The 27,542-nt window shown below is 41.0% G+C and overlaps 1 protein-coding gene across 7 annotated transcripts in view; it reads right to left on the bottom strand.

The window, feature by feature from the left end:
- Nucleotides 1-22,979, bottom strand: part of ZNF217 (zinc finger protein 217) — an 81,291-nt gene extending 58,312 nt beyond the window's left edge. The window contains exon 1 of one of the 7 annotated variants that reach the window (XM_029612127.1): nt 22,902-22,979. The gene's annotated coding sequence lies outside the window, so the exon portion shown is untranslated. Of the gene's footprint in view, nt 1-20,145; nt 20,414-21,252; nt 21,606-21,983; nt 22,085-22,288; nt 22,371-22,478; nt 22,715-22,743; nt 22,850-22,901 lie in introns of those variants that run through there. The other 6 variants (XM_029612124.1, XM_029612121.1, XM_029612128.1 and 3 more) reach the window with 6 other exon arrangements.
- Between the last annotated feature and the right edge of the window lie 4,563 nt (nt 22,980-27,542).

Below are 27,542 nucleotides of genomic sequence, written 5' to 3'. Positions count from 1 at the left end.
CTCTAAAATCCTTTCATTCTCTTTAGTTTCCCAGGTTACTTTGACCTCACAAGGCCTTATTAACAAACTATTCACATTTCCATTGTTAGGCTTTACCTAAGCATGCTAAGTCACTATACTGCGTTTATATGGAGTCTGTTCTGAAAATTGAGAAAAGAATACATTCACATTTTTGATGGCTAGCCAGCATACAATATTTGCCAACATGAACTCTCGCCATTTCATGAAGGCTGAAACTCATGGGCTAAACAATACAAAAAGAAAACTTAAGTTGTCAGAAAACCGTGATACCTTTTAAACAAACATCAAGAATGAATTAAAAAAAAAAAAAGTGACCATGAATTTATACTGGAAGATTCAAGTTAAAATTCAGTCTTTTTAACAATGGATACAGAACTACCATAGTGTTTAAAAAGCACAAGCTGTTGCATATCCAGATTGCCTTAATTTTCTTCAAACAGCAAGCTTACTTTCAAAGAAGCAGCATTGAGATTCTGTATGATCAATTTAAAAAATGATAATTTTGCTTGTAGGCGGCACCGGGGCCGACGCTGCAGACACATCGCTGGTGGCGAACGGTAAGATTCCTTATCGCTGCTGGCTTTTGTGCCAAATAACTACACCATAAAAGGCGGCGATAAGGAATCTTACCTTTCGCCGCCAGCGATGTGTCTGCAGCGTCGGCCCTGGTGCCGCCCCTGCCCCGAGCTAGCTATCGCACGCGATAGCGTTAGAAAATGACCCCTTTAGTTAGATATCCAAGTGAACAATACAGCAGGCACATTACTTTATTCAACTTGCAAAACGTCCACAGTATAAAATAAAGCTTAGTGCAAACCATTTTACTTTCTCTTTTAAAATAGCTGAAGCTGAATCTTACGAAGAACTGAAAAAAGAAATGGCATTCACTAGTAGTACTTTTTTTTTTTTTTAAAACACAAACGCAGCCCAAACTACAAACACAATCACTTGAAAAACATTTATGATATTGCAAACACCATAAAAGAAACCGTTTGTGCTCACACATAATTGTTTGTATAGTTCCACTTGCTTAAACCCAAAACAAAAATTCATAAATTAGCTTTTTTCTTGATCACCAAATTGATTCCTATTCACAAGTGATTCTCTTCCAATGCACATAAAGATCCGATTTACTTAAAGTGCACCAAGAAAAATTTTTTGGAACAGACTAATTTAAAAAAAATTGTATAATAAAATACATTGGCTTTTTCAAACAAAGCTGGATAAGTACAAATAAACTGGTTAAATCCATTGGCAGGATATTTTTCTTCCCAGTGGGCCAGCTGAGTTGCAATTTTGAGAGCTGGACCATGCCCCAGAATCAATCCTGTTGAAAATGACCTTGATTTGAAAGAGTGAGGTCATTATCAATAGTTTCAAAATTGAACCAAAAGTCATACAAAATGAGGCTGAAGGACCCAAATACGAATACTCTGGAGAGGAAAGTCAGTGGAGATTGAAGGTTTTTGGAGTTTACCCCAAAGAGTTAGAATCTCTTCCCTTCTCAGTTGAGAGATATGCAGATTCTATTATGTTTTCAGAAAGCCTTAAAAAGGCATGGCTGTTTGGCCAAGCTTTTGGTAAGTTTGATAATTGACCAGGTGGGCCAGTTTTGAGGAGATAATAGTAGGCTATTCTAATATTAGTTAAATAGTTATGCTTTGAATGTTGTATTTTGGTTCTGTTTTAAAATTGTATGTTTTTGATATATTGTAAAGTTGCCTTGAGATTTTTTCTAAGGCAATAAATACATTGATAATAAATATCATGCACACTTTTAAATACCGGAAAGGTATTGATACATATGAACTGAACCTTTTCCGATGAAAAAGAAGCTGTGGAACAGGAGTGATGATCTCAGACTCCAAGAGACTAGACTCAAGAACAATATCTGCTCCTGATCTGCAACTGGCTTGATTACGAATCCTGCCTCCCAAATGACATCAGCAACTGTCTACTCCATACTAGATTGAAAGGTAAGGATGCCAGACCTGAAGAATGATGTGAAAGAACTTGCATGCTGCACTTTACTGAATCACCACTATTTTTCCCATTACCTGTGCTTCAAAACTGCTCAACTTCTGATTTGCCACTGGCTTGATTCAGAGTCCTGCCCCCTGTGGGACAGAGAACATCTACACCACACTAAATTAAAAGATGAGGGTGCAGGCAGGCTCACCCCTTTGTGGGCCTAAGTCACTGCCAGTTTAAAAATGAAACTCATTGAAAATTCCTTTCAATGTTTTTTTGTTGGTTTGGTGGATATTGAAGTCTCAATTATTTCATATTCAATACCAGTTATGGGGCACAGGAGATATAGTGAATTGTCTACTTTATGTTATAATCCTGTCCAACATAGCGTTAGGTGTTTGGTTTATCCATTAAGATTGGCCTGTAATTTTATAGATTCTGGTGAGAAACCATTAGCCATGAGCTATTTTAAGGCTCATTCTATAAAAGAGAAAAAGAGGTAGAGGTCACAAGTTTGCGATTGATTTATTATTTGCTACTGAACAGTGGTTGCCAGAGACAGATATTGCCTATGCTAATTTTCTGTGTCCTTTAGGTTATTCTCCTGTGGATGAGAGTCTGACTAGAAGAAGGGTGGTTGGGTATTTGTGATTTTTAAGAAGGAAATTGGTTGTAAATTGGTTGGCGAGATTGAAAAGCGATTTGAATATAGTATTACAATTTCAGGAGTGAAAATTTGGTCTCTTATTTTCCCCCTGGCTAAAAGACTGAATATGCATCACATTATTGGCAATATTACTGATTTTTCCATTAAATATCCAAAATTGGTTGTTTGGGTGGACTTTAATATTCATTTTGACGACCCTCAGTCAGGTATTACACAGCAATTTATGACCTCTGATGGCTACTGATTTAATACCAGTGTTTAGAGTGCAACCCTTTGTGATGGTACATACTGGATATTATAGCTTTTGATTATCAGGCCGATTCAGTAAAGTCCCCGGGAGAGTGGGCATTCGCCTGTGCGCGCGATATAGTATTCAAATGAGGCCCGGTGGTAGAAACGGACAAAAGAAGGTGCTAGGGACACTACCGTGTCCCTAGCGCCTCCTTTTTGACAGGAGCGGCGGCTGTCAGCGGGTTTGACAGCCAAACGCTCAATTTTGCCGGTGTCGGTTCTCGAGCCCGCTGACAGCCACGGGCTCAGAAACCGGACGCCGGCAAAATTGAGCATCCGGTTTTCGACCCGACAGCCGCTGGCAGACTTCAAATTTTTTTTTTTTTTTTTAACTTTTTTTTACTCTTCGGGACCTCCGACTTAATATTGCCATGATATTAAGTCGGAGGATGCACAGAAAAGCAGTTTTTACTGCTTTTCTGTGCACTTTCCTGGTGCCGGAAGAAATTAGCGCCTACCTTTGGGTAGGCGCTAATTTCTGAAAGTAAAATTTATTTATTTAAGAACTTTTATATACCGGCATTTGAGTGGACATCATGCCGGTTTACATTTAAAACATAAAGGTTGAAAGTACATTATAACAGGGCATGAAGTAATGGGAGGGGGGAGTGCAAAACAGAGCTAGAGAAGGATAAACTATAACGTAAAACAAGATAAATTGGAGCAACATTATGGAGTACAGGGTAACAGTGCAAAACGCAAATTAAAATATCAATAACATAGTCAAATATGTACAAAAACTCAAGTTATGGTGGGGGATTGGGGAGTTAGTCCGGAAACGCTTGTCTAAAATGTGCGGCTTGGCTGCACATTTTAACTTTCTGAATCGCGCGCAGATACCTAATAAGGCCATCAACATGCATTTGCATGTTGAGGGCGCTATTAGGTTCGGCGGGTTGGATGCGCATTTTCCGCCCCTTACTGAATAAGGGGTAAGGGAAAACGCGCGTCCAATGGCAGGTTAACAGTGCGCTCCGGAGCGCACTGTACTGTATCGGCCTGCAAGTGACTGAGGATACTAGTATAGCAGATTAAAAAAAAAAAAAAGTCAGACCAAGGATTGTGATGCTTTCAGATGGAGTAGATTAAAGGGTAATGCAAGACAGATTATAGTGCAGAAGGTGGCAAAGCCAGTAGTGTGAATCCTGTTTTTAAGGCATGCTGGGAAGGTATAATGAAAGAATGTTATTTGTATAATTGATCAATTAGTTGATTAATTGAATGAAACTCATTGGTATTTATGATCAGGTAGGGCTAAGAAGGTGGTGAATAGGTGATGGACAAATTATGCCTTGTGGTATTTTAGAGAATTAGTTGAATTAAGGAAATACGTTTGTAAAGCAGAGAGAAAATGGTGGAAGAAACAAAAAGTGTTTGAGGACATTGTTAATGTAAAGAAAATATATGTCTGAAATTTATTTAAAAAAAAAAAGTGAAGAATTCTTTAAAATAAGGCCTTTGCTTTGTTTCATGTAGTGAAGGGATTGCTGAAAAGGCCAAAGCTTTCTAGGAATAAATGTTCCCAACTGTACTAAATGTAGCTCCTTACTTTCATGATAAAATTCAATTGCTGAGATCTCAGATACCACCTCAGTTGGGAGGAGGTGGATGATGTAGGTACTTGTGCAGTTTCATGAATTTCTGGAAGAACACAGTAGTCTGATGAAACCAGTATGGCTTCACTTCTGAAAACATGGTACTGATGCTGTTGGTATAATTATCGTACAATACGGATTTTAGATGCAAACTGACATTTTGTCTTTGTACACAATTTCACATTTCTTGTTAGTTGCTAAGCTGCAAGCATTAGGTATTGGTGGATGAGTGCTTAACTGGTTAAATCATTTTCCCGTTGATAGCAGGGCTGAATTAGCCATGCTGTCATGGGAACTGCCAATCAGAGCCCAGGAGGCGGAGCTTTAACAAGCAGAGATTAAAGTTTTAAGTCTCTGCGGCTGCGCGTATGTTCCCGAGCCGGAAAGTAACAGATTCTTCTCAGTCTGTTTTTTTCCGGGCGCGGGAGCACACACGGAGCTTGTTTCTCCTCTCTACTTTCTTCACAAAATGTCTAACACCCCTTCGGGTTTCAAACCATGTCCATGCGGTAAGGTCATGTCTGTAACTGATGGACATGACCGCTGTTACCGCTGCTTGGGACCGAATCACAGACAGGCGGATTGTAAATTTTGTTAACAGATGTCGCCTCGGGCCCAGCGTCATTGGGCATATAAAAATGAGGGACCTCCATTCCCCTTCCGAAGCGCACTTGTCCCCCGGCCCTTCTAAATGAATGGGCCCAACAAAAAGAAGAGCCTTGTCTTGGGACCCTCAGGCCTCCAGGACTGGAGGTAAGGAACGACAGGTTCCAGAGGTACGCGACAGCACCAGGATGCCTCCGGACAACCTGCTGTGCAAGGACATCCTCGGGGCCCCAATAAAATTAAAAAAAAAAAAAAAGTGCGCCCACACAAGCGTTGACGCTGTCAATGGACCAACTAGAGTCCACAACAGCGCCGACAACTACCCATAAGGAGGCAGCACACCAACAGCCTCAGATGGCACATCCGGCACCGAAGCCAAGAAACCCGATGCCGAAGACAGGGCACCTGGCGCCGAAGGAAGTGCACAGAGCACCAAGGACGACGCCAGGTACAGCGCAGATGATTCCAAGTACAGCACAAACATCATCCCAGAATAAACATTTAAAAAGACGACATTCATCTTCAAGTCGTTCCACCTCCATTGTCTCAGCACCTAGTCACGACCGTATGTCCCCATCCTCAAAGGGAAGGACTCATGAGACTAATAAACGTTCAAGATGGGACATTGCTCAGCATCATGGATCATCATCTGCGAGACATCACCATAAACATGTCCATAGGCATGGACAAAAAAAAAACCAAACAATGTTATTGTCTCAAGCAAGTCCAACATTGATATAAGCAGGGTTGAGCAGACAGTAATTTTGATCATTAAGATGCAAAAAGTTCACTATGTTCTATGGAAAAGAATCAGACAATAATACAGCACTTAAGTGCTTGAAAATATGTAAATGAAGAGTTAATAGGATTTAAAATTATGCAAAGTGTAATACATGTGCACAACAGAAGTACTTTAATATATGACAAAACCCACCCCTCATATTGAAAAGAGCAATGTGAAGAATCCAAAACAGTAAGGATAGAAAGTATTTATAAGAGGGGCTGCTTTGGATTCTTCAGGCTGTTCTCATAAAGGTACAGGTGACTGAAGTGGTCAATGCATGTAGTTCCTGTATACTGTCTCAGCTTGGCACCAACAATATGGAAATAAAGTAAAAATGCCTACAATGGAAGTTACATTTAACACACTTATGAATATGGAAAGATTAAGAAGTTTGTTCTTCTTAGAAATTTGCATTAAAAAGGTAGTGCAGTAAAATTATTCAATCAAATCAGTGGTATTTAAAAATAGATTTCATGAGCTTTGACATTTTGTTACAGCTAAACAGAAGCATGATGGCAGAAAAAGGTCATATGGATCATCCAGTTTGTCCATCTCTAGAATACATATTACTACCTCAGAGATGCCTGTCCCATGCTTTTTTGATTTCAGCTACTGTTTTTATCTCTATCACCTCCATAGAGAGGCTGTTCCATGCATCTGCCACCCTCTCTGTAAATAAATAATTTCCTCTCCCCAGTACAGAGTAAAATAAAAATATCTAGTACCAGTCACCTACAAATTAGCTTCAAAATCTAAATCAGTAAACTTATTATTTCAGGTGGGAATATTGCACAGATTTAAAGCTGTGTCAACAGAATCTTAAATGCACTACTGCAGAATCTGCCTTTAGGATGCCACAGAAAACTGGGGACCCTGCATAGGATGCATTTGCATCTTAGAGGAAAATATCCTCCTTCATATAGAAATGATAACTACTATGACTACTAGCTGGCTTCTAATAATATTTATCAGGTTTTAACACAGAACAATTAGTTTACATACTGTGGAGTACTAAATGAAAACCATGGTATTTCAGGTTTTCCCCCTTTTGACTGTCAGGCATTGTTCACTGGAATCTAAGAGATTTCAAATATGTAGCATGCTTAGGCATACACATGTATGTACTAAAGGTGCATCTGTGGGGAAAAATGTGTAGTACTTCTGGCCCCTAGAGAGAGGATAGAAAAAGCATTTACTTCCTATTTTAGTGTCTCTACTCCAATTCCAAAATGTTTAGCCAAAAATTTTTAGAAGCAAACCATTATGTGGTTGCTATGACTTTTCTCTACTATGATCAAAGGGTAAAACAATACAAGAATTATATGGAAGGATATTTTGAGCGGGAAAGGGAATTAAATCTAACCCTTTAAAGGAAAACCTTGTTTGTCTTATTCAGACTCATTATATATGTGGATTTCACAGAAAATGTATTTCCTTGTTGGAGTCTAATCTAGAGAGTAAAACAGTCACAGTTTTATAAAAGACACAAACATACAAATAAGTAGTCTCCTGTACTGAATGAGCCAAGTTGCATTTGCACAAAATTAAGTTTGGATTACATTGTATCTTTTGAACCTCTCCATGCATGTCCTATCACAAAACATATTCTAACATTCCCTTGGAAGACTAAACAAACATTCTTTTGGGGCTTCTGAAGCAATCCTAATTTGCTAATCACTTTCGTATACACTTGTGATACTTCATTGCACCCAAGTCAGTAACAAAAATCGGCCTGCTGTCATCCTGCTATTCTGCTCTGTTTTACATGGCATCTTCATTATATTTACTCCCTCCAGAATTATATCAAAACCAAGACAATACTACATCCATTACATTTGCAACTTTAAAACATTAGAAATTTCTCTTCCTTGTCTAGGGAAAAAAACCCCCAAAAATCTAAGCAGATAACTTTGCAGAATGGATTATATGATCCCTACAAAGAATCTGTAATGAACTTCTTTGCTCATTTGCTTAAATAGAATTGTGAACAACTATGGTTAAAATCATGACTAAAGATGCTAACTCTTCCACCATTATGCTAAAACACAGCACGTCATTTTATGAATATTAATTGAAGAGTGGGGATTCCAGAACCCTGGAAATCAAATCAGTTGTGCTTCCATATTCTAAAGTCTCACTAATAAAGCTTATGGGTTCATTCAAGCTAAACACATTGTTATGCAATTATGAGTAAAGAATGTAATGCTACTATGAGAGAGAATTCATTTTATGCCTCTCTCCCCTCCAACTCTTCACTCAATAGATTTAAATTAAAACAGTCTGGAACTTGGTAATGGAAGCCCTGCTGTTTGGCAGCTGTGATAAAAATGTGTCACTTATGCTGTACTTAAAGAACAGAAGACTGACCCATTAACAGATTGTTAAAGGTGCAAGATGGAAAATTGCATCTGAATGAAGTGGGGAGAAGCCACACCAAAAAAAAAAAAAAAAGTGTTCCCTAAAAAAGGTGAAAGATGTACGAAAGTTGACCAGAAATCAACTTTTATGTCAACGTTTTAGTGAAACAAGCTTAAAAATGAAAGTTTGAGAATCACTGGGAGAGAAAGTGGCAAGAGAACTGAAAATGGTTAAATGTTGAGGTGCAAGAGGCTATTTAAAGCCAAAAAGGACATATTTTAGAACCTGGAAGATGGATCCAAATGGAAAAAAATATATAGGAAAGATCATACGCACTGGCAAGTTATATGTAAAGTATTAATAAGGCATGCCAAAAGAGAATTTTAGAAGATTTTTGTTATAGGGCAAAAACAAAATAAAAATACATTTATCCAAGTATATTTGAAGCAAGAAGCCTATGAGGGAGACTGTTGTACCTCTAGATAACTGAGGGGTAAGGAGACACTCAGGGAAGACCAGCAGAAAAAAAATAAATGGATTCTTTACTTCAGTTTAAGAGGATGGTGACACAAGACAGAAAAATTCTTGGAGGGTGAAGATTCAGAGGAACTGAATCAAATCACAATGAATCAGGAAGATATAACAGAGCAAAACTGACAAACTAAAGAACTAAAGAACACATTACAGGGATGGGATGGAATACATCCCAGAATTCTGAAAGGAATCAAATGAAATTGCAGACTTATTACTAGTAATCTCTAACTTCTCATTCAAATCAGCTATGGTACCAGAGGATTGGAGGGTGGCAGACGTTAACATCCATTTTTAAAAAGATCTCCAGGAGAGATCCAGGAAACTACAGCCCAGTGAGCCAGACAACAGTGCTGGGCAAAATAGTAGAAGCTATTTTGAAGAACAAAATAACTGGCCATCTGGATAAAATGAAGATTAATAGGATACAGCCAACATGGGTTTAGCAAAAGGAAGTCTTACCTTACAAATCTATTACTTTTTTGAATAGGTTAAACATGGACAAGGGTGAGTTGATTGATATAGTGTATCCAAGTTTTTAAAGGTGTTTGATAACGTTCCTCAAGCAAGACCCATCAGGAAATTAAAAAAAAAAAAAAAAAAAAAAGTCATGGAATAGGAGGCAATATCCTACTGTGGATTAGTAGTTGGCTAAATGTTAGAAATGAATGGCCATTTGTCTCAATGGAGAAAGGTAAAAGAACAGAGTGGCCCAAGGATCTGTACTGGGGCTAGGTCTTTTTAATATAGTTATAAATGAACTGGAAAAGAAAGTATAGAGTGAGGTGCTCAAATTCGCAGACAATTATTCAAAATTCTTAGATCACAAGCTGACTGAAGTTTCAAGAGGATCTGGCAAGACTGAGGGACTGATAATCTAAATGGCAGATTAAATTTAGTGTGGACAACTGCAAATTGATGCATATAGAGAAGAATAATCCAAACTATATTTGCATGATGCCAGGTTCTATATTGGGCATCACCAGGTAAGAATCTTGAGAGTCAGTGTGGGCAATACTTTGAAATTCTTAGTCCAGTGTATGGAGGTGGTAAAAAAAAAAAAAGCAAATAGAATTAGATGTACTTTATTTTGTATTTCTTTCTTAATATCATAATGCCTCTATCAATCCATGGTGCGACTGCACCTTGAGTACTGTGTGCAGTTCTGGGTCACCCCATATCAAAAGATAAAGCAGAAGTAGAAAAGGTACAGAAGAGGGCAACCAAAATGATAAAAAGGATGTAAGAGTTCCCTGTGAGAATAGGCTAAACATGTTAAGGCTAAAGCCTAAAGAAGAGATTGCTGAGAAGATAGGCGTCCTATAAAATCATGAGTGGGGTGGAACGGGTAAACTGAGAATAATTTTTTTACCCTTACAAATAGCATTATGAATAGCGGACACTCCATGAAGCTAATAGGTAATATTCAAAACAAAATCTGAGAAAATATTTTTTCACTCACACAATTAAACTGGAATTTAGAGTTGTGAAAGCAGTTGGTGTATCTGGGTTTAGACAAGTTTCTAGAAGAAAAGCCCATAAACCATTAGCAGCTATGAAACCTTGGGAATGCCACTGCTTTCCCAAGGTTATGTACTAGAAGGATTGTATCTATTTTCTGGGATCTTGAGACTTGGGATCGGCCATTGTTGGGAACAGGATGCTGTGCTTGATATAATGGTTCAATCGAAAAGTGTATCATGAGCAGAAAATGCTCCTCAAAACAAGTACCATAGCCAACTATTTATGCAGATATTTCAATAAGGCATATGGTAAAAATGATACAGGTGTTCCATCAGTAAATAAAAGGGATCCATACACTGTGCCAATCTGGAAAAACAAAAAATATTTTGTTGCTGCTTGTGTGTTGTCCATATATATCAGAAACCATTTTGTTGTAGTGTTTATGATGTTTAGAAGTACTATTAAGAGTAGAAATTTAAAAAAGTCACAAACAAACATTTTTATGACCGACCTATATCTTGACCTTAATTTACTAGAAAAATCTAAACCAGCCAATCAAATATATAGTCTGAATGAGGCTTCTCACACACATTCTAGATGTTCTTTATGCAAAGCCTGCTTCCTGATACTAGCCATGGTCAGTCACTATAACTGTGTCAAAAGCAAGACATGGGTGAGAAAAATACTTTAATCCACTTTTCAAATTTTAAAGCACCATCTTTAAAAATAAACTCCCAAAACAATATGCAACAACCTCTTACTTTAGTCACTACCATTATGGATCCAGGTAAAAATTGTGATGCAGTACTTACTTCTGCAATTATAATATCTTTAGATAGGCTGCCATACAAAACATGGCGAGTAGCCAACAGTATATAAAGAATGAAAAACAAAGTTGAGATAGTCATCTCTTAAGACCAGACTAATAAAGTGGACTTTCATTTTAGTGTTAAAGTTTAGATAAATTCTAGTTATTAGGAAGTAGCATGTTCTAGAGATGAGAAGCAAGATGTCAATTTCACAGGAGGAACTGAGACAAAAATTACAAAGAGCAGAGATAAGGAGAAGAGAGGGGAAAGTAGAGCAGAGTTAGGCAACTACAAGGATTCTGAAATACCAGCAATATTTCACAGGTAGCCAAGTGTGTAAACTTTGTTATAAAATCAGCCATGAAAATGCTTGTGTATTGTGGAGCTGTGTAGGTACCCATGGCAGTGTGTAAGTTTTGTGGACCCTTGTTGGATGAGGTTGAAACAGCCTATGAGGAAGGCCCCGTAGGCTCTCAATGACAGCTGGTGGAGCTACGCAAGGAAAAAAAAGACGGGTCAGGAGCTTTACCTAAATCAACCCCTTTCCCCTTGGGTTCCAGAGGTTGACAGATCTTTGGCGAGAGTCTCTATGGTAGTGGTGTAGGTGAAGGTCCAGGGCCTAGCAGCAAGCTAGAAGAGTCAGTATCCAGGCAAGGGTCAAGGGAAGGCAGCAAACAGTGGTTAAAATCCAGGCTAGGGTCAGATCCAGAAGTCAGTCTGAGGTCAGGCTAGAGACCAGAAGAAGTGATAGCAGGGCGGCAAGGCTGGATAAGATAAGACTGGCTGGACTGGAGAGAGAGGCACAGGATCAGGAATCAGTAATTCACTACACACTGGATGCAGGCGACCCATTGCTGAGGCAAGGAAGGAGCGTCCCAGGAACCCATAAGTAGGACAGAGGCTGATGACATCATCTAAGGGTGCTGTGGCCTTCTCCCACCACGGGCCCTTTAAATGGAGCCAAATTGGAAGAACAGCAGCGGTCCCAGAAGTATCCTGCTACAAGTTTGAGCTCTTGAGGGGAATGCATCGCAAATGGGAGGCCCAGCTACCTGTAGTGTTGGAGGGTGAGTGTGACAGCCTGCAGGGATGTCCTGCAGGCCAGAAAACATAATACCCCCTCAAACTCCCTCCTCAAAGAACCAGGGTTTAAACTTTGAAGGATATGGAGTCCCAATCTCAAAGCATCAGGAAATGTGCGTCGAGATTGGCTGCTGGCTCCCAAGAGTTCTCATCTGGTCTATAATGCTTCCAGGCAATTAGGTATTCCAGTCTCTTGCCTTGTCTGCGAGAAGAAGAAATTTCATATATATCTCATAGTGTGTGTCTTCCTCTGAAAAAACTTCTGCGGGTTTGAGAGGCCATTGAGATGGCCAGGAGAAAACCAAAAGGCTGTAATAGGGACACGTGGAATACGTTGTGTATCCTTAGGGTGGCAGGAAGTTGGAGTTGATAAGATACTGGTTCAATCTCTCACAAGACCAGGAAAGGACCTATAAATCAAGGTGCCAGCTTGAGTGAAGGGACAAGGAGGCGCAGATGCTGCATGCTTATCCAAAACAAGTTTCCCCACTTTAAATTTGGGGTAGGTCTGCGTTTGAAGTCAACGTGTTCCTTGCCTTGAGTTGCAGCTTTGGAGATTAGCTGGTTAGTTTGTTCCCATAGGTCCTGGAGTTCCTGAACTGTAAGTCAGGCTGCCGGGCAAACCAGAGAGGGAGTGGCAGAGAAGCTTGCCTTAAATAACCTGAAATGGGGAAGAGTTGGTGGCACTACAAATGTGGTTTGTGCGCGAGAACTCAGTCCAGGGTAGCAGGATGGCCCAGTTATCTGTCTTTAGAGGAAGTGTTTGAGAATCCGATTATCTCCATTTGACTGTTGCCTTTAGGGTGATAACACTGGACTTTACCACAGCTTGCCGAATTTTTGACTAAGGCCCTTCCAATATCGGGCTGTAAATTGGATGCCTCTGTCAGACAGGACATGAGAGGCTAATCCATGTAATCTGAAAACATGCTAGACGAAAATGCATGTTAACTCAGGAAAAGAAAGCAAGGTAGGAAGAGGTACAGAAAGTGCAGTTTTGGAAAATCTATCCATCATGACCCATTTTGGGGCAAAGCAGTGAGAGAATGTGGTCCACAAAATCTGGCCCAGCAGGCAACAGCTGTGAAAAGCCCCCAGGGTAGTACATAAGTAGAATTATTCTGTCCATAAACAGGACAGGACTGTACGTAACTTAAGTCTGTCTTCACTTGGGGCCACCAATAGCGTTGTTTGAGGAGCTCCAGGATGTTCTGCCACATGAGAATCATTTTAACAGTCTCACAGACATTTGGGAACTACCATCTTCCCAGGCAGAACTGTTGTAGCTGTAGCAACCATGACCTTCACAGTGTGAATATGTCAAGAGGTCTCTACTGTGTCCTCTGTTAGAAAGGAGCAAAAAAAGAGGGCATCCACTGAGTTAGGCTGCTGGTCTGTAGCAGTGCTCAAAATTGAACCGGTTAAAGAAGAAGGACCAGCAAGCCTGTCTGGGATTGAGCTGTTGTACCTGTTGCAGGTATTCTAAGTTCTTGTGGTCAGATGTTTGGCTCCCTCTGAGGTGCCACCACTCTTCCAATGCCAATTTCATTGCGAGGAGTTCATGGTCCCCAATCATGCAATTCCTCTTTGCCAGCAAAAACATTTTAAAGGAGGAATATAGCAGGCGGCTCCCTTGATAACTGTATTGACTGAAGACAGCTCCTACCAAGGGTAGAGGCATTTACCTTCAGGACAAATGGGCAATCAGAGTCTAAATGTCAAAGACACTGTCCTTGAGAGAAGACTTGCTTGAGAGCCTGGAAGGCATCAATAGTGTTTGTAGTCCAGAGTATCTGTGTCCTTCCTGGTCAAATGGCAAGTGACACTGCAACAGTAGAGTCCCTGGGAACGAATTGGCAGTAATAGTTGGAAAATCCTAAGAAACGCTGTAATACCTGACGATCAACTGGCTGGGGCAAGTTTAAGATGGCTTTCAATTTAGCAGGATCCATATGGAAGCCAGTCTGAGAAGTGATATATCCCAGGAAGGGAAGCTGCTCCTGCTCAAAGATGCATTTCGAGTTTTGCATACAGATGTTTTTCAGAGGCGTTGTAGAACCTGTCTAAAATGCTCTCTATGGGAGTCCAGAGAATGTCGTCAAGGTATACAATTATGTAGGAGAACCAGAGATCCCAGAAAATCTCACATTCCAAAATATGGCTGGGGCATTGTAAAAGTCCAAATGGCATGACGAGGATTTGTGGTGTCTTGTGCATATTAAAACACTGTTTTCCATTCATCACCCTCTCTGATGCAAATGAGATTATAAGCTCCATGTAAATCCAACTTGAAGAACTTAGCTCCTTATAAGCGATCAAAAAAGTTGAGATCAAAAGGTAATGGGTACAGATTCTTCGTCATGATAGCACCGAGACCCCTGTAGTCAATATAGGGCTGCAAACTATCATCCTCTTTTCCAACAAAGTGGAGGAACAGGATGTGCAGAGTTCTCCTTTATGTACAGACTCATAGCCTCAGTTTCTGGGGCTAACGGATAAACCCTCCCCCATGGGGCACCTAGTCTGGAAGGAGGAATATGCCACAATTGTAGGAGCGATACGAGAGTAGAGTCTCTGCCTATTTAGAGAACACATTAGCAAAACCCGCATACTGTGGCTGTAGTCCAGTACAGTGTCTGCTAGTGTCAGTCTAGGTGGAGGTGGAATATAAGTGAGAGAAATTGTGAAACAGGTGGGACCACACCATACCAGTTCCAGGGAATTCCACTTGATATCTGGCAGACACTTATGTAGCCGGGGTAACCTCAGGATGAGTAGATTCAAGGCCCAAGGGAGAACATGAAGAGAGATGGTTTCCTGGTGGAGAAGGCTGGTGTGAAAAGAGAGTGAGAGAGTAGAACAGTTATTTCAATAAGCTGGCCTGGGAGGGGCTCCCCACAGATAGAGGAAGTAGTTACTGGATGCTCCAGTTGGAATCCAGTACTGGCAGATCAGGCCTTGATCAATAAAACTCCTGCCTGCTCCAGAATCTAGGAATGCTTCCATGTGAAACTAGCCATTTCAGAGGAGACTTCAGTTGGAACATGCAATGGGGAGGAAAGTGATCAGCCTAGGGGTTTCTCCCCAGTCAAGCGCAGGCACGGGATTTCTCCTTCTCTGGGTACTGGGATGCTATGTGCCCACGTCCGGCACAATATAAACATAGAAAAAACTACAAAAGCAGTTTGATCTTCCAGAGAAAGTTTTGATTCTGCTCAGCTGCATGGGGTCCTCCAGAGTAGAAACAAGAACAAGAGGGCACCAAAAATGCAGAGCCAATGGCACCAACCGCTTAGTTTCCAGAGCCCTTTCTTCAAAGTGACAATCAACATAACCAGCCAATCATATTAAAGCATCCAATGAAGGCGTAATGTCTCACCCAGCCAGTTCTTCTTTGATTCTGCTGGAGAGACCTTGCCAGAAAATGGTGGTGAGACTACTTTCTCCCCAGTGCAGTTTGGAAGCCAGTACCCGAAACTCTACTGCATACTCTCCAAGGGTCTGGAACCTTGCTAAATTCAGAGGACATCTGCTGCCAATGAAGCTCGACCTGGTTCTTCAAATATAAGCCTGAACTGCTGGAGGAAATCAGGGTTGTCACACTCCCATAAAAACGAAAGATGCCCAGGCCAATGCAGTGCCACCCAGCATCGACAAGATGTCATCTTAGACCAGTCGGTAGGGAAGAGAATGGGCTGCAGCTCAAAATGCATGCTGCATTATTTGATGAAGCCACAGCATTCCTTGGGATCACCCTGGTATCAAGGCAGTGCAGGAGTTGAGGAACTGGTCTTGAGGGAGATGCTGAGCTAGTGGATGCTGAGCCACTGGAGGTGGAACTGGTGTAGGGGTCAAAGCGTCCATGCAGTGCATGAGCTTCTCCAGTACTGCAGTCATTTGGAACAAAACCCCTTGCTGTTCTTAGACATGTTGAGCCAGACCAGATATAGCCTGGAGTGAAGTCTGGTACAGCCTGGAGCTAGGTCAAGACCATGGAGTCCATGGCTTTATCAAACTAAGATTCATGGATCCTTTATTGCTGTGATGAGGGTGACTCAGCCTATGAGGAAGGCTCCCGTAGGTCCTCACCGACAGCTGGCGAAGCTATGCAAGGAAGAAAGAGAGTGTCAGGAGCTTCACCTATACCAATCCCTTTCCCCTTGGGTTGAGCTCTTGGCTTCAGAGGGCTGGCAGGACTTAGGCAAATGTCTCTAAGGTAGTGGAGTAGGTGAAAGTCCAAGGTGAGTGGCAAGCTAGAAGGGTCATTGTCCAGGCAAAGGTTAGTGGCAGGCAGCAAAGAAAAGCTGTCAAAGTCCAGGCTAGGGTCAGGTCCAGAAGTCAGTCTGAGGGCAGGCTAGAGATAAGAGGACTGACACAGAGGGGCAGGCAGGCAGGGAGGCCAGGAGAGAAGAGGCGAGCAGGGCTGAAGAAACAGGTACAGGATCAGGAATGCAGGAAGCAGCAACACAACGCACTGGATTGCAGATGATCCATTGCTGAGGAAAGAAAATAGCATCCCGGGGCCCTTAAGTAGGACAGCGGCTGGTAACGTCATCTAACAGTGCCGTGACCTTTACCCACCACGGGCTTTAAATAGAGCCAAGTGGGTGAGCGCACCTATAGAGAAGCAGCAGCAGTATCGGTGGTATTCTACCTCACACATGCAAGCTCCAATGGGGGATCTGCTGCAGAGGGGAGACCTAGCTGTTTGCGGCGTCAAAAGGTGAGTGCAACAGCCAGCAAGGAAGACCGGCAGGCAGCAAACGTAACTCAGTGCTGATGACTTAGATACAAGTCCTTTTCAAATCTGCCAGTTTATCCTTGTGCACAACTATTTCAAAGTTTGTTGGCTAGATAAAAACTGTGGGAACATCTGGTATGATATTCTTGATGGCTAGTAATCAGTCATTGTGGGGAAGTTGGTGTAAAGGGAGGGTGGCCAATAGAATGGAGCTTCCTCAGAAAATGTGTGGCAAGGAGTGCTGGTGGCATAGGATCTGCTGATGCAGTATGATGCTAGAAACAAGTGCCCTCAAAAGCTCATGCCTCAATAAATTGGTTAGTCTATAAAGTGGCACCTAACTCTTGTGTTAGTTGGGTGCAGCAAAAAATGACATCTATCCCTCTTAAGATGTTTTCTTTTAGTTCTGATTGGGAAAGGACTCTGAGGTCTCGGTGAGTAAGACCCAGGGAAAGGATGGAGGCAGAGTGCCTTTACTCATTTGGAGTACCATGTTTTGGAAACCTTTTGTTTGCAGGAGGAGGAAGTTTTTCCACCCTTCCCACCTCTGGGTTTTTTTTTTTTTTGTTTTTTCATATTAGATTATAGCTTCCTTTTTATTTTTCTGAGTAACCCAGACAGTCAGAGTTTCAATATCCAGAAGTGGATTTTTCTCTGTGAAAGGACCAAAGGAAGGATAGCATTGGGAGTCATCCACAGGGAGAAGTGAAGTTGGAGAGGAGATTTCATGGACACAAATCTGTGGTCCACTACCATCTCAAGGAGATAATAGGAAAAGAAGAGGAATACTGGGTTTACTCAGGAACCACCAGCAGGATGGAGGAGAAGAGAGCAGTACAAGAGAGTTGGGACTTTTTCTATGGAGCACACTTAAATTGAGTAAAGAACTATACCCTATCAGTTGGGAAGGAGTTGGGCCCTGCCACTTGACTGAATGGGAGAACTTCTAAATTTACAATTGGCATTTGATTAGCATCAGGTTTAATGGAAAGAAAAACAATGGTCACAAATGTATTAAAAAAAAACAACTTAGATTGTACATTATGGGGCAGATTTTAAAAGGGTTACGCAAGTAATATACGCGTGTAACCCTTTTAAAACCCTCCTGTGCGTGCCGAGCCTATTTTGCATAGGCTCGGCGATGTGCGCAAGCCCTGGGACATGCGCGCCGACCCCGGATTTTATAACCTGCGCATCGCTGCGCAGGTTATAAAATCCGTATAGTTCCGGACACTCCAATCTTCAGGTACAGTAACTGATTTGAATGAGAAAGTTTGATATTACTAGTAATAGGTCTGCACTTTTATTTTTTTACTTCTTTCAAAATTCTGGAGTGTATACCATTTGTTCCTGATAACTTATTACTCTGTTACATCTTCCCAGTTCACCATGATTTGTTTCAGTTCCTCTGAATAATCACCCTCAAAGAATGTTTCCAGCATAGGTAACTCCCAAATATCTTCTAGAGTAAGCAAAGAAAAAAAATTAAATTTAGTATTTTTTTTTTTTTTGCTATGGCCTTGTCTTCTCTGAGCGTCTTTTTACCCCTTGGTCATTTAGTAGTCAATGGACTTTCTTGCAGGTTTCTTGTTTCAAGAATACTTGAAAAAAAAGTTTATTTTGAATTTTGCCTTTGGCAAGCTTCTATTCAAATTCTCTTTTGGATTGCTTCATTAATGCCAGTGCTTATGTTCTGGGAAGTAGACGACCCAAGAAAAAGTATATCAGCCATCAAGGATGAAGAAACAGTTGATGAATTAACAAGAAATAAGAGACCTGTTGGACAGATAAGATGGCAGCTAATCAAAGGCACAGCAAGAAATACCAAGAGAAGAGAATATCTGGAGAAGACTGGAATGGTTAACAGTATGAAAGGATGTAGAGAATCAAATAGGAAAAGAATAATGAGGAAGGCAGCCAAACAAGAACATAGGTAGTGGTCAAACAGTTGGACAAGACCATTTGTAAATGGAAAACAGAATAGTAGGGAATCAAGCGCCAATGTGAAGGATAAAAAAAATCTTAGGCTGACCATGCAAATGCACCCAGATGTGTGTAAAATTATATATCAACCATAAATTCAGCAAGAAAAAAAATTTCAAAAGATGAATTATGAATATAAAAAGGACCATGAATATTTTGTACTGTTAAATATAAATGCTAATAGATATGAAACATTTTTAGATAAAGACAGGCATACCAAGAATATAGTCAGAGAAAACGTAGGTAATATAAAAGGTAAAAAAAAAAAACCCCCAAAAAAAAAAAAGTTTGCAACCTCAAGTGCCTTATTTTACCATATTATTATATCTGATACAATTGTACAAGTGAGTAGTCTTTAAAAGTATTTAGTACACTTAACATTCAAACTGATACAGAACCATTGTTTTGCTATTATTCTAAACTATTTGCTAAAAAGCAGTGTACAAAGAGGCTTTTAATTAAGGAGCACTTGTCCAATGATATTTAAGGGAAATCTCCAATTTATAATCATATAGACCTTTGTACATCAAAAGAGGAGTTCACCATTGCTAATAAACTAACATACATTCAAAAACAGTGATCCAGGAGGTAAAAAGCTCAGTATTCTAGTGCAAAAGTCAGACAAATCCATCTAGTTGTTTCCTTTCTCTGAAAACCAGTTGTAGAATGTGAAGAAAACTGTGGCCCTATCCCATAAGGATTTTGCTGCAGGTACAGACTGAAAACTCCAACTTTAAAAAATAGTATTCTGTAGACTAAATGCATTTTCTACATTATAATTAGACAAATTTAGAATCAGTTCCTTGGAGCAATTATTTTAAACCTGAAACTAACTTTATTTTACCAAGAAAACACATCTAAGTTTAAAAGGCCTCAAAGAAAACTGGTACAAGGGAAATTCTAGATAGGTATCTACTTAGAACAAGTAAGGTGCTCTAGTAAAATCTTGAACAGAGAGACAGAAGACACACCTTAAAAAGTTCTTAACACACAATAACCAACAAGAACAAACTGGTGATAACTATCTGTTGCATAAAGAGCAATAGCAGCTTATTTAGCATCATAACACTATGGAATAAGATTCTGTGACTAACAGAAATATAGAGAAACAGTACCTAAACGTAAAATGCTAACTCCTTTTGTATTCCAAACAAACACTAGTTTTGAGCAAATTCAAATCCCTACAGATGCTAAATTTACACAACTATAAACAAATAGGATATGAACTTTTGAAAACTTACTTGATGGTAAGAGAGCTAAAGGCCTTATGTGACTACCCTTCCAGCACTAGAAGGCAGCTGTTGCTATTCTGTCTCTCTTTTGTTGTGCTTAAGCTCATGTCCAGTCATTCACCCAACTCAAAAAAAAAAAACATGAAGACATAATTGAATCAACCTGACCTAAATCAGATCTTCTGATGTTCGGTGCTGCTATAATCTTTAATGATTCAAAAAGACTTTTCATATTCTTCTATGAAACTGAAATCAGAAGCTCAGTGCATGTAATGAATAGTTTAATCTATCCAAAAGTTAAGTCAAATCAACACATGGAACAGCGATGCTTTAAAAAACAAAAAAAAAAAAGTTCTGGCTCTCTGAAGTTGAATGCAGACTTGAAATTATTTCATCAATAAAACCCAAAAGTAATTAACAATGACATAGAGCTCAACATAAAAGCTTAATGTTGAACTTAGAAACAGTTAAGTTTAAGGGTGAAGGTTTCAGCAATTTAACTGAAAAACAACATGGCTTATAAATCAACACCTTGCCAAGCACTAGCAGAGCGTGAAACACAATCCTTCAAAAGGTAATAAATGGAAAATTATAAATAGTTCTTCAGGCTCAAAAATTCTACAATGATCTACAAAAGATTAAATGTAGTCACTTACCGTCAGCCACCAATTCCATCCCCCCTCCCCCAAACAAAGAAAAAGTAGTTTAACAAGCTTAGGTGTTATTTTGATCCCCGGATAGTTATAAAAACATGTATAACTTGCTGGAAGATACTCCACAGCGCTGCACACAACAAAACCCTATGTATTGTATTTAAAAAAGCCCAGAAAAGTACTAAAAAGATGGCGTGAAAGTATTTGCAAGCTATTGTCAGGTCACTGTGCTTTGATACATTTGCAATCAAGAGCATGTAATCATTAGTCAGCAAGTCAATGCCTGCTACTAAACTACAAGTTGAATTGTTTTTTATTTCCGAGTTTCCTAGATCTTGTGCAGCCTACTTATGATACCCTCTCCTATAACTGCATTAAAAGTACATTACACCCCCCCCCCAAAAAAAAAAAAATCAATGAAACTTCCTCTTCCCATTGCAGAATTTCCATCCACCGCACTTACATTAGTTATTTTCAGCCTGCAATTACTGTGTATTCTCGAGCAGAATTAGAAACTCGAGTTCCCAAGGTCATAAAAAAAAAAAACAAACAACCCACACACACTGCCAATGTCTCAATCTAGCCGCGATCCTTCAAAAATACTTGCAAATCAATAACGTTGGGCCGCCGCCGTTCCCGAGAACCAACTTCCAAAAGCCAAGAGTCGATTCAAACCCAAACATATTCCAGACCGAAGAATTCTACTTCTAAAAGGAATTTCATTATTCGAAATAAACGCAACTGAAACTATCAAAGCTGAGAAAGCGAGAGACACACACACATAGTAGGCAGATTATGTTAAACAGAGATGGCTTCCTGTTGCTATTGCACCGCAATTTTGTATTGCTCAAAAAACCGTCTGCAAAGGATCCATTCCTCCTCCTCTCCACCCCCAAATCCATGTCTCCTCCTTTGCAAACCACCGGCTTCATTAATCATTTTCTTGTATACACATTAGTTCTTTCTTGCTTCCCTAGTCACAGCAAACTAAACGGGAGGTGGATCACCGCCTTGCAAAAAAAAAAAAAAAAAAAAATGCAGCCAAAAGGAAACAAAAAAAAAAGGGAAGAACACTCAAAACGATCAATAAACTTTTCAATATAAGAAGTTCTCTTGAGCACTTCCTTCCAGATGTATCTCTTCATTTCTCCCCCTCCCACCAGCTTCCCCCCCCCCTTTTTTTTTTTTTTTTACCAAGAAATATCACTTCGTCTTCCTGGAAGCGCCTGGACATTTTGAATATTTAACAATAACAGAAGAAGAAGAAAAGAAGATTAAAGGCAGTTTAACTGTCTGTGTGATATGACGCATCCCCCAACAAAGGTCCGTCGTCCCCCCCCCCCCCTCCCCGCTGGAGAAAGAGGGGGCTCATCTACACTGAACTCCAGAATATTTATATGAACCCCCACCACCACAATAACAGAACCCCCTCCCCAAAATAAAAAAAAAACCCCTCCTAAACTAAAGCTGGAGGTAGAAAAAGAAATGGAAGAATTTACCTGCTGCTCCTCCTCCCCTCTCCACCCCCACCCCGGGCCGGGGGCTCCTTATCCACCACTGCCGCTCCGGAGGAGGAAGGGAGGGGGGGAAAAAGAGGACGATCTGAGACTTTTTTTTTTTTCGTAGCCCTGAAGAGGAGGTGGGTGGGGGGGTAGAAGAGAGCAATTAACAAAAAAAAAAAAAAATCACCTCTTGCCGCTCCTCCTACGACGATATTCTTCTTCTTTATTATTATTATTATTAGCAGCCTCAGCAAAGCCAGGGCTAAGTTGGGATGCGGGAGAGAACAACCCGGCAGCGGCAGAGCCCTCCCACCTCCGCGATCATTGGGAAGGGGGAAGAGGAGGAGGAGCAGGTCCAGCCGAGGGAGGAAGTCTTGGCAGCTTCGCTCCAGGATGGGTGATAGGGACCGGCAGCTTCCTTAGCTCAGGAGGTTTGGAATTCCAAAGCTCACCTTTAACTCCGCGCCCCGCCAAATAAATAATAACGCTGCTTATGATGGGAAAAGTCTCTTCTCTCGCTCCCCGGCTTCTCTGCCGGGCCGAACTAGGAACCTTCACAAAAAAAAAAAAAAGTTTAAAATAAATAATTCTTCCCCCCCCCCCCGTTCACCTTAGTCTTTCTCCCCTCCGTGCTATGGCGAGCACGTTATACCACTCATGAATAAGAGACGGGGGAGTACAGGGGTACCACGGACTGTCACTCATCGTCCGTCCCCCCCCCCTAATTATCTATTTATTTATTTATTATTTGTTGGGGGAAAGGGCGGAGACTACACGGGTTGTTGCTCCTCCCACCCCATCATCCTCCGGCTCTCCTCTTGAGCGGTGGAGTTGTGCACGCGCCTGCTCTTCCGGCGTCTAGGAGGCGGGAGACTTGAGGCAGGTTTGGGCGGGTGAGGGTGAGGGTGAGGGTGAGAGCGAGAGCGAGGGCATCACGTGATCTCGCACGAGGAAGCGGCAGGTTGCTTTGCTGGGGGAGGCGGGGAGGAGTCACGCCGCACGTGGTATCTGACCTGTTGGGCGCGTGGACTCGAGACTACGGAGATACGCTTTCATTGATTTGCTGCCTCAAAATTCATTTCAAAATGTTGAGGTAATTTGGGGTGGGATGGAGGGGACGTATGTATTTAACTCCGCTGGCCTTTTTTCTGGCACTGTTCAACAACCCATTTAGACATATTTTAGACTTTGATTGAAAGAAAACTTCTCTGACAATTATATTTTGAGGCCCTGCTCTCTCCCCTTACGTTTCCTCATGCTATAAAAAGGTTTATTTGATTTGTTTTTCATGGAGACATAACTTTATTGTTCACCTCAGAGGTTTGCAGAACAGGCACCAGAAAACGGTGCTAGAAGTACATTTTTTTAATGCTGTGCATTACTGTTGTAGTCAGTTCAGTTGGTTTATATGGAATGTGAAATTGCATATACAGTGCATCTCATTTTTTAAATATTCAATCATAGTAAAAATATGCACACATTGGAAGGGATTATACAACATTTTTAACAACTCTAGCTCCTCTCACTTAGATGTTGGGCTGTGTATGATTTTGAACACATTAAGATGATCTGACAGTGGCTGACAAACTCAAAACACAGTTAAATCTGGTTAGTAAACTTCTATTTGACATTAAAGATCGCTATATCAGAATATTCTGTATATTGTAGAGGAGGTGTTACCTCTCGTCAAAATTGTGACATAAATCACTACTGAATTATTTATTGGTTTTTATATACCGCCGCTCATCAAAGATATCACGTCGGTGAAATCTTAAAATAAAGATAGTTGATATTTTCTGTCTAAATCCATTGAATAGAACTAGGATATGAGCAGAAAGTTCACTTTATCAGCAAGCGTATTTAAGAACATAAGAAATTGCCATGCTGGGTCAGACCAAGGGTCCATCAAGCCCAGCATCCTGTTTCCAACAGAGGCCAAAACCAGGCCACAAGAACCTGGCAATTACCCAAACACTAAGAAGATCCCATGCTACTGATGCAATTAATAGCAGTGGCTATTCCCTAAGTAAAATTGATTAATAGCCATTAATGTACTTCTCCTCCAAGAACTTATCCAAACCTTTTTTGAACCCAGCTACACTAACTGCACTAACCACATCCTCTGGCAACAAATTCCAGAGCTTTATTATGCGTTGAGTGAAAAAGAATTTTCTCCGATTAGTCTTAAATGTGCTACTTGCTAACTTCATGGAGTGCCCCCTAGTCCTTCTATTATTCGAAAGTATAAATAACCGAGTCACATCTACTCGGTCAAGACCTCTCATGATCTTAAAGACCTCTATCATATCCCCCCTCAGTCTCTTCTCCAAGCTGAACAGCCCTAACCTCTTCAGCCTTTCCTCATAGGGGAGCTGTTCCATCCCCTTTATCATTTTGGTTGCCCTTATCTGTATCTTCTCCATCACAACTATGTCTTTCTTGAGATGCGGCGACCAGAATTGTACACATTATTCAAGGTGCGGTCTCACCATGGAGCGATAGAGGCATTATGACATTTTCCGTTCTATTAACCATTCCCTTCCTAATAATTCTTAACATTCTATTTGCTTTTTTTGACTGCTGCAGCACACTGAGCCGACAATTTTAAAGTATTATCCACTATGATGCCTAGATCTTTTTCCTGGGTGGTAGCTCCTAATATGGAACCCAACATCGTGCAGCCACAGCAAGGGTTATTTTTCCCTATATGCAACACCTTGCACTTGTCCACATCAAATTTCATCTGCCATTTGGATGCCCAATCTTCCAGTCTTGCAAGGTCCTCCTGTAATGCATCACAGTCCACTGTGATTTAACTACTCTGAATAATTTTGTATCATCCGCAAACTAGGCTTGTGGAGAAGATTTGGGGGGCCCCCATACACCCATGTTCACTGGGGTTCTAACTCATTCAAATAATTCACCCGAGCTTTATTCTCTAGACCAGAGCTTTCCAAACTTTTCATGTTGGTGACACACTTTTTAGACAAACATAATTTCACGACACAGTAATTCAGTCTACTAGTAAACCAGAGGTTAAAGGTTAAACGAACGAAACATATTTCGACAATTTATGTATGTTTCCTTAAATATATACATAAATAAAATGTTTCACGACACAACCTATCTCATGAAAACCTTAAATTTATATTAAAAATATATATTCCAAGATTCATGTTATTGTTATAATTTATGAGAAACAATAATAAAACAAATTGTCTGTCCCCCACACACTCATCTCTCTCCTCCCCCCAGCACATGTCTGGCCCCCACACACTCATATCTCTCCCCCTCAAGCACATGTCTGTCCCCCCAGCACGTTTGCCCCCCACTCACTCATCTCTCTCCCCCCAGCACATGTCTAGCCCCCACACTCATGTACCTCGTCTTTTTGATTGTTGCCAGTTAAGTGCTTCACTCACTTCCATGATCACCAGACACTGCTGCTTGAGTCAGTACTCCTCATGGCCAGGCCTCATCGGCAGCAGCAGCCAATGCAAGGATGGCTGGGCTTGTTCCACCCACCAAGCCCCCCAAAAAAACGCGATTGACAGCAAAAATCACCCAATAATAAGCAACCCATTAACTGAAAAAAAAAGTGAATCTCTAGAAAAAAAAAAGCCCAAACTCGCATCAGAGTTGACCGGGCTTGCGCGACACACCTGCTCACTGCAGGCGACACACTAACGTGTCCCGACACACACAGCCCGATCCAGTAAAGTCCGTGGGAGAGCGGACGAACGCCCGCTCTCCCGGCGCGCGCACCGGCCCCTCGCCGGTGCGAGCGATCCAGTATTTAAATGAGGCGACGCGGTGCAAACGAGGAAAAGGAGGCGCTAGGGACACTAGCGCGTCCCTAGCGCCTCCTTTTGGCCTGGAGCGGCGGCTGTCAGCGGGTTTGACAGCCGACGCTCAATTTTGCCGGCGTCGGTTCTCGAGCCCGCTGACAGCCACGGGCTCGGAAACCGGACGCCGGCAAAATTGAGCGTCCAGTTTTCGGCCCGACAGCCGCGGGCCGAATTCAAAAATTTTTTTTTTTTACTTTTTTTACTTTTGGGGACCTCCGACTTAATATCGCTATGATATTAAGTCGGAGGGTGCACAGAAAAGCAGTTTTTACTGCTTTTCTGTGCACTTCCCTGGCGCCGGAAGAAATTAGCGCCGACCTTTGGGCGGCGCTAATTTCTTAGAGTAAAATGTGCGGCTTGGCTGCACATTTTACTTACTGGATCGCTCGGGCATACCTAATAGGGCCATCAACATGCATTTGCATGTTGATGGCCCTATTAGGTGCCGCGGGTGGGCCGCGTGTTTTCCTCCCCTTACTGAATAAGGGGTAAGGGAAAACACGCGTCCAGAGCAGGGTGACAGTGCGCTCCGACGGAGCACACTTTACTGTATCGACCTGACAGTTTGGAAAGCTCTGCTCTAGACCTACAGGCATAATTATGCTGTGGCTGACCTCTGATTTACCACTTTAATAATAATTTAAAATGCTGCAAATCTTCAGGCAAACCATATGGATACTTCTTTTACTTTCCCAGTCTTGATACAGAATTCTTGCTAATATGTAGCTTGAATTTATTATTCAAGTTTATTAAGTTTTGAAATCAGATTCTGGGCATTCCTGTGTAACTTTATTTACATAGATATTTCTTACAATTTTTTCATCACTTTAACTTTTATTTTTCCTCAGTATATTCTTGTAATTTTAGGTTTTCACCTTCTTGTCAGGCCAGAGTTTTTGATTTGATTTATGTTCTGCCTTTCATAACTGGTCAGCCACTTCAAAGAACATAATGCAGTGGTTGCAACTCATATTAAAAATGCTTAACAACAAGGCTCATGAAGGTCTGAGAGCTAGATGTTTCCATTGCACACATAATTCCTACTGCTTTCTCATATTAAGGGAATGAAGCTCCTTAGGGCACAAGATGGTATCATCATGCCTTTAATTTGACAGGCTTCTGCTGGAGCAACTTTGGGCTGTATCATGCAAATGACTTCAATTGATCCTCTGAACAAAAGTAATGAAGACATTAGATAGTTTTACTATGAAGAAACCCTTATTACAGCATCTGGGATTCATGAGAACACAACTGGCAAAGGATTGTTTTCCCTGCAATTCTGTGAAACTCTGTCTCCGCTAAGCTTTAAATTTAGATACAGACTCTTCAGTTCATCAAAGTCTGTCCCCATAGACACAGACTGCTACTATTACTACAGTTACTTAAGTCTTCTATAGCACTAC

Source organism: Rhinatrema bivittatum, chromosome 8, assembly GCF_901001135.1.
Source record: "Rhinatrema bivittatum chromosome 8, aRhiBiv1.1, whole genome shotgun sequence".
Lineage (NCBI taxonomy): Eukaryota > Metazoa > Chordata > Amphibia > Gymnophiona > Rhinatrematidae > Rhinatrema > Rhinatrema bivittatum.
This window is presented reverse-complemented; position numbering and strand designations above follow the sequence as displayed.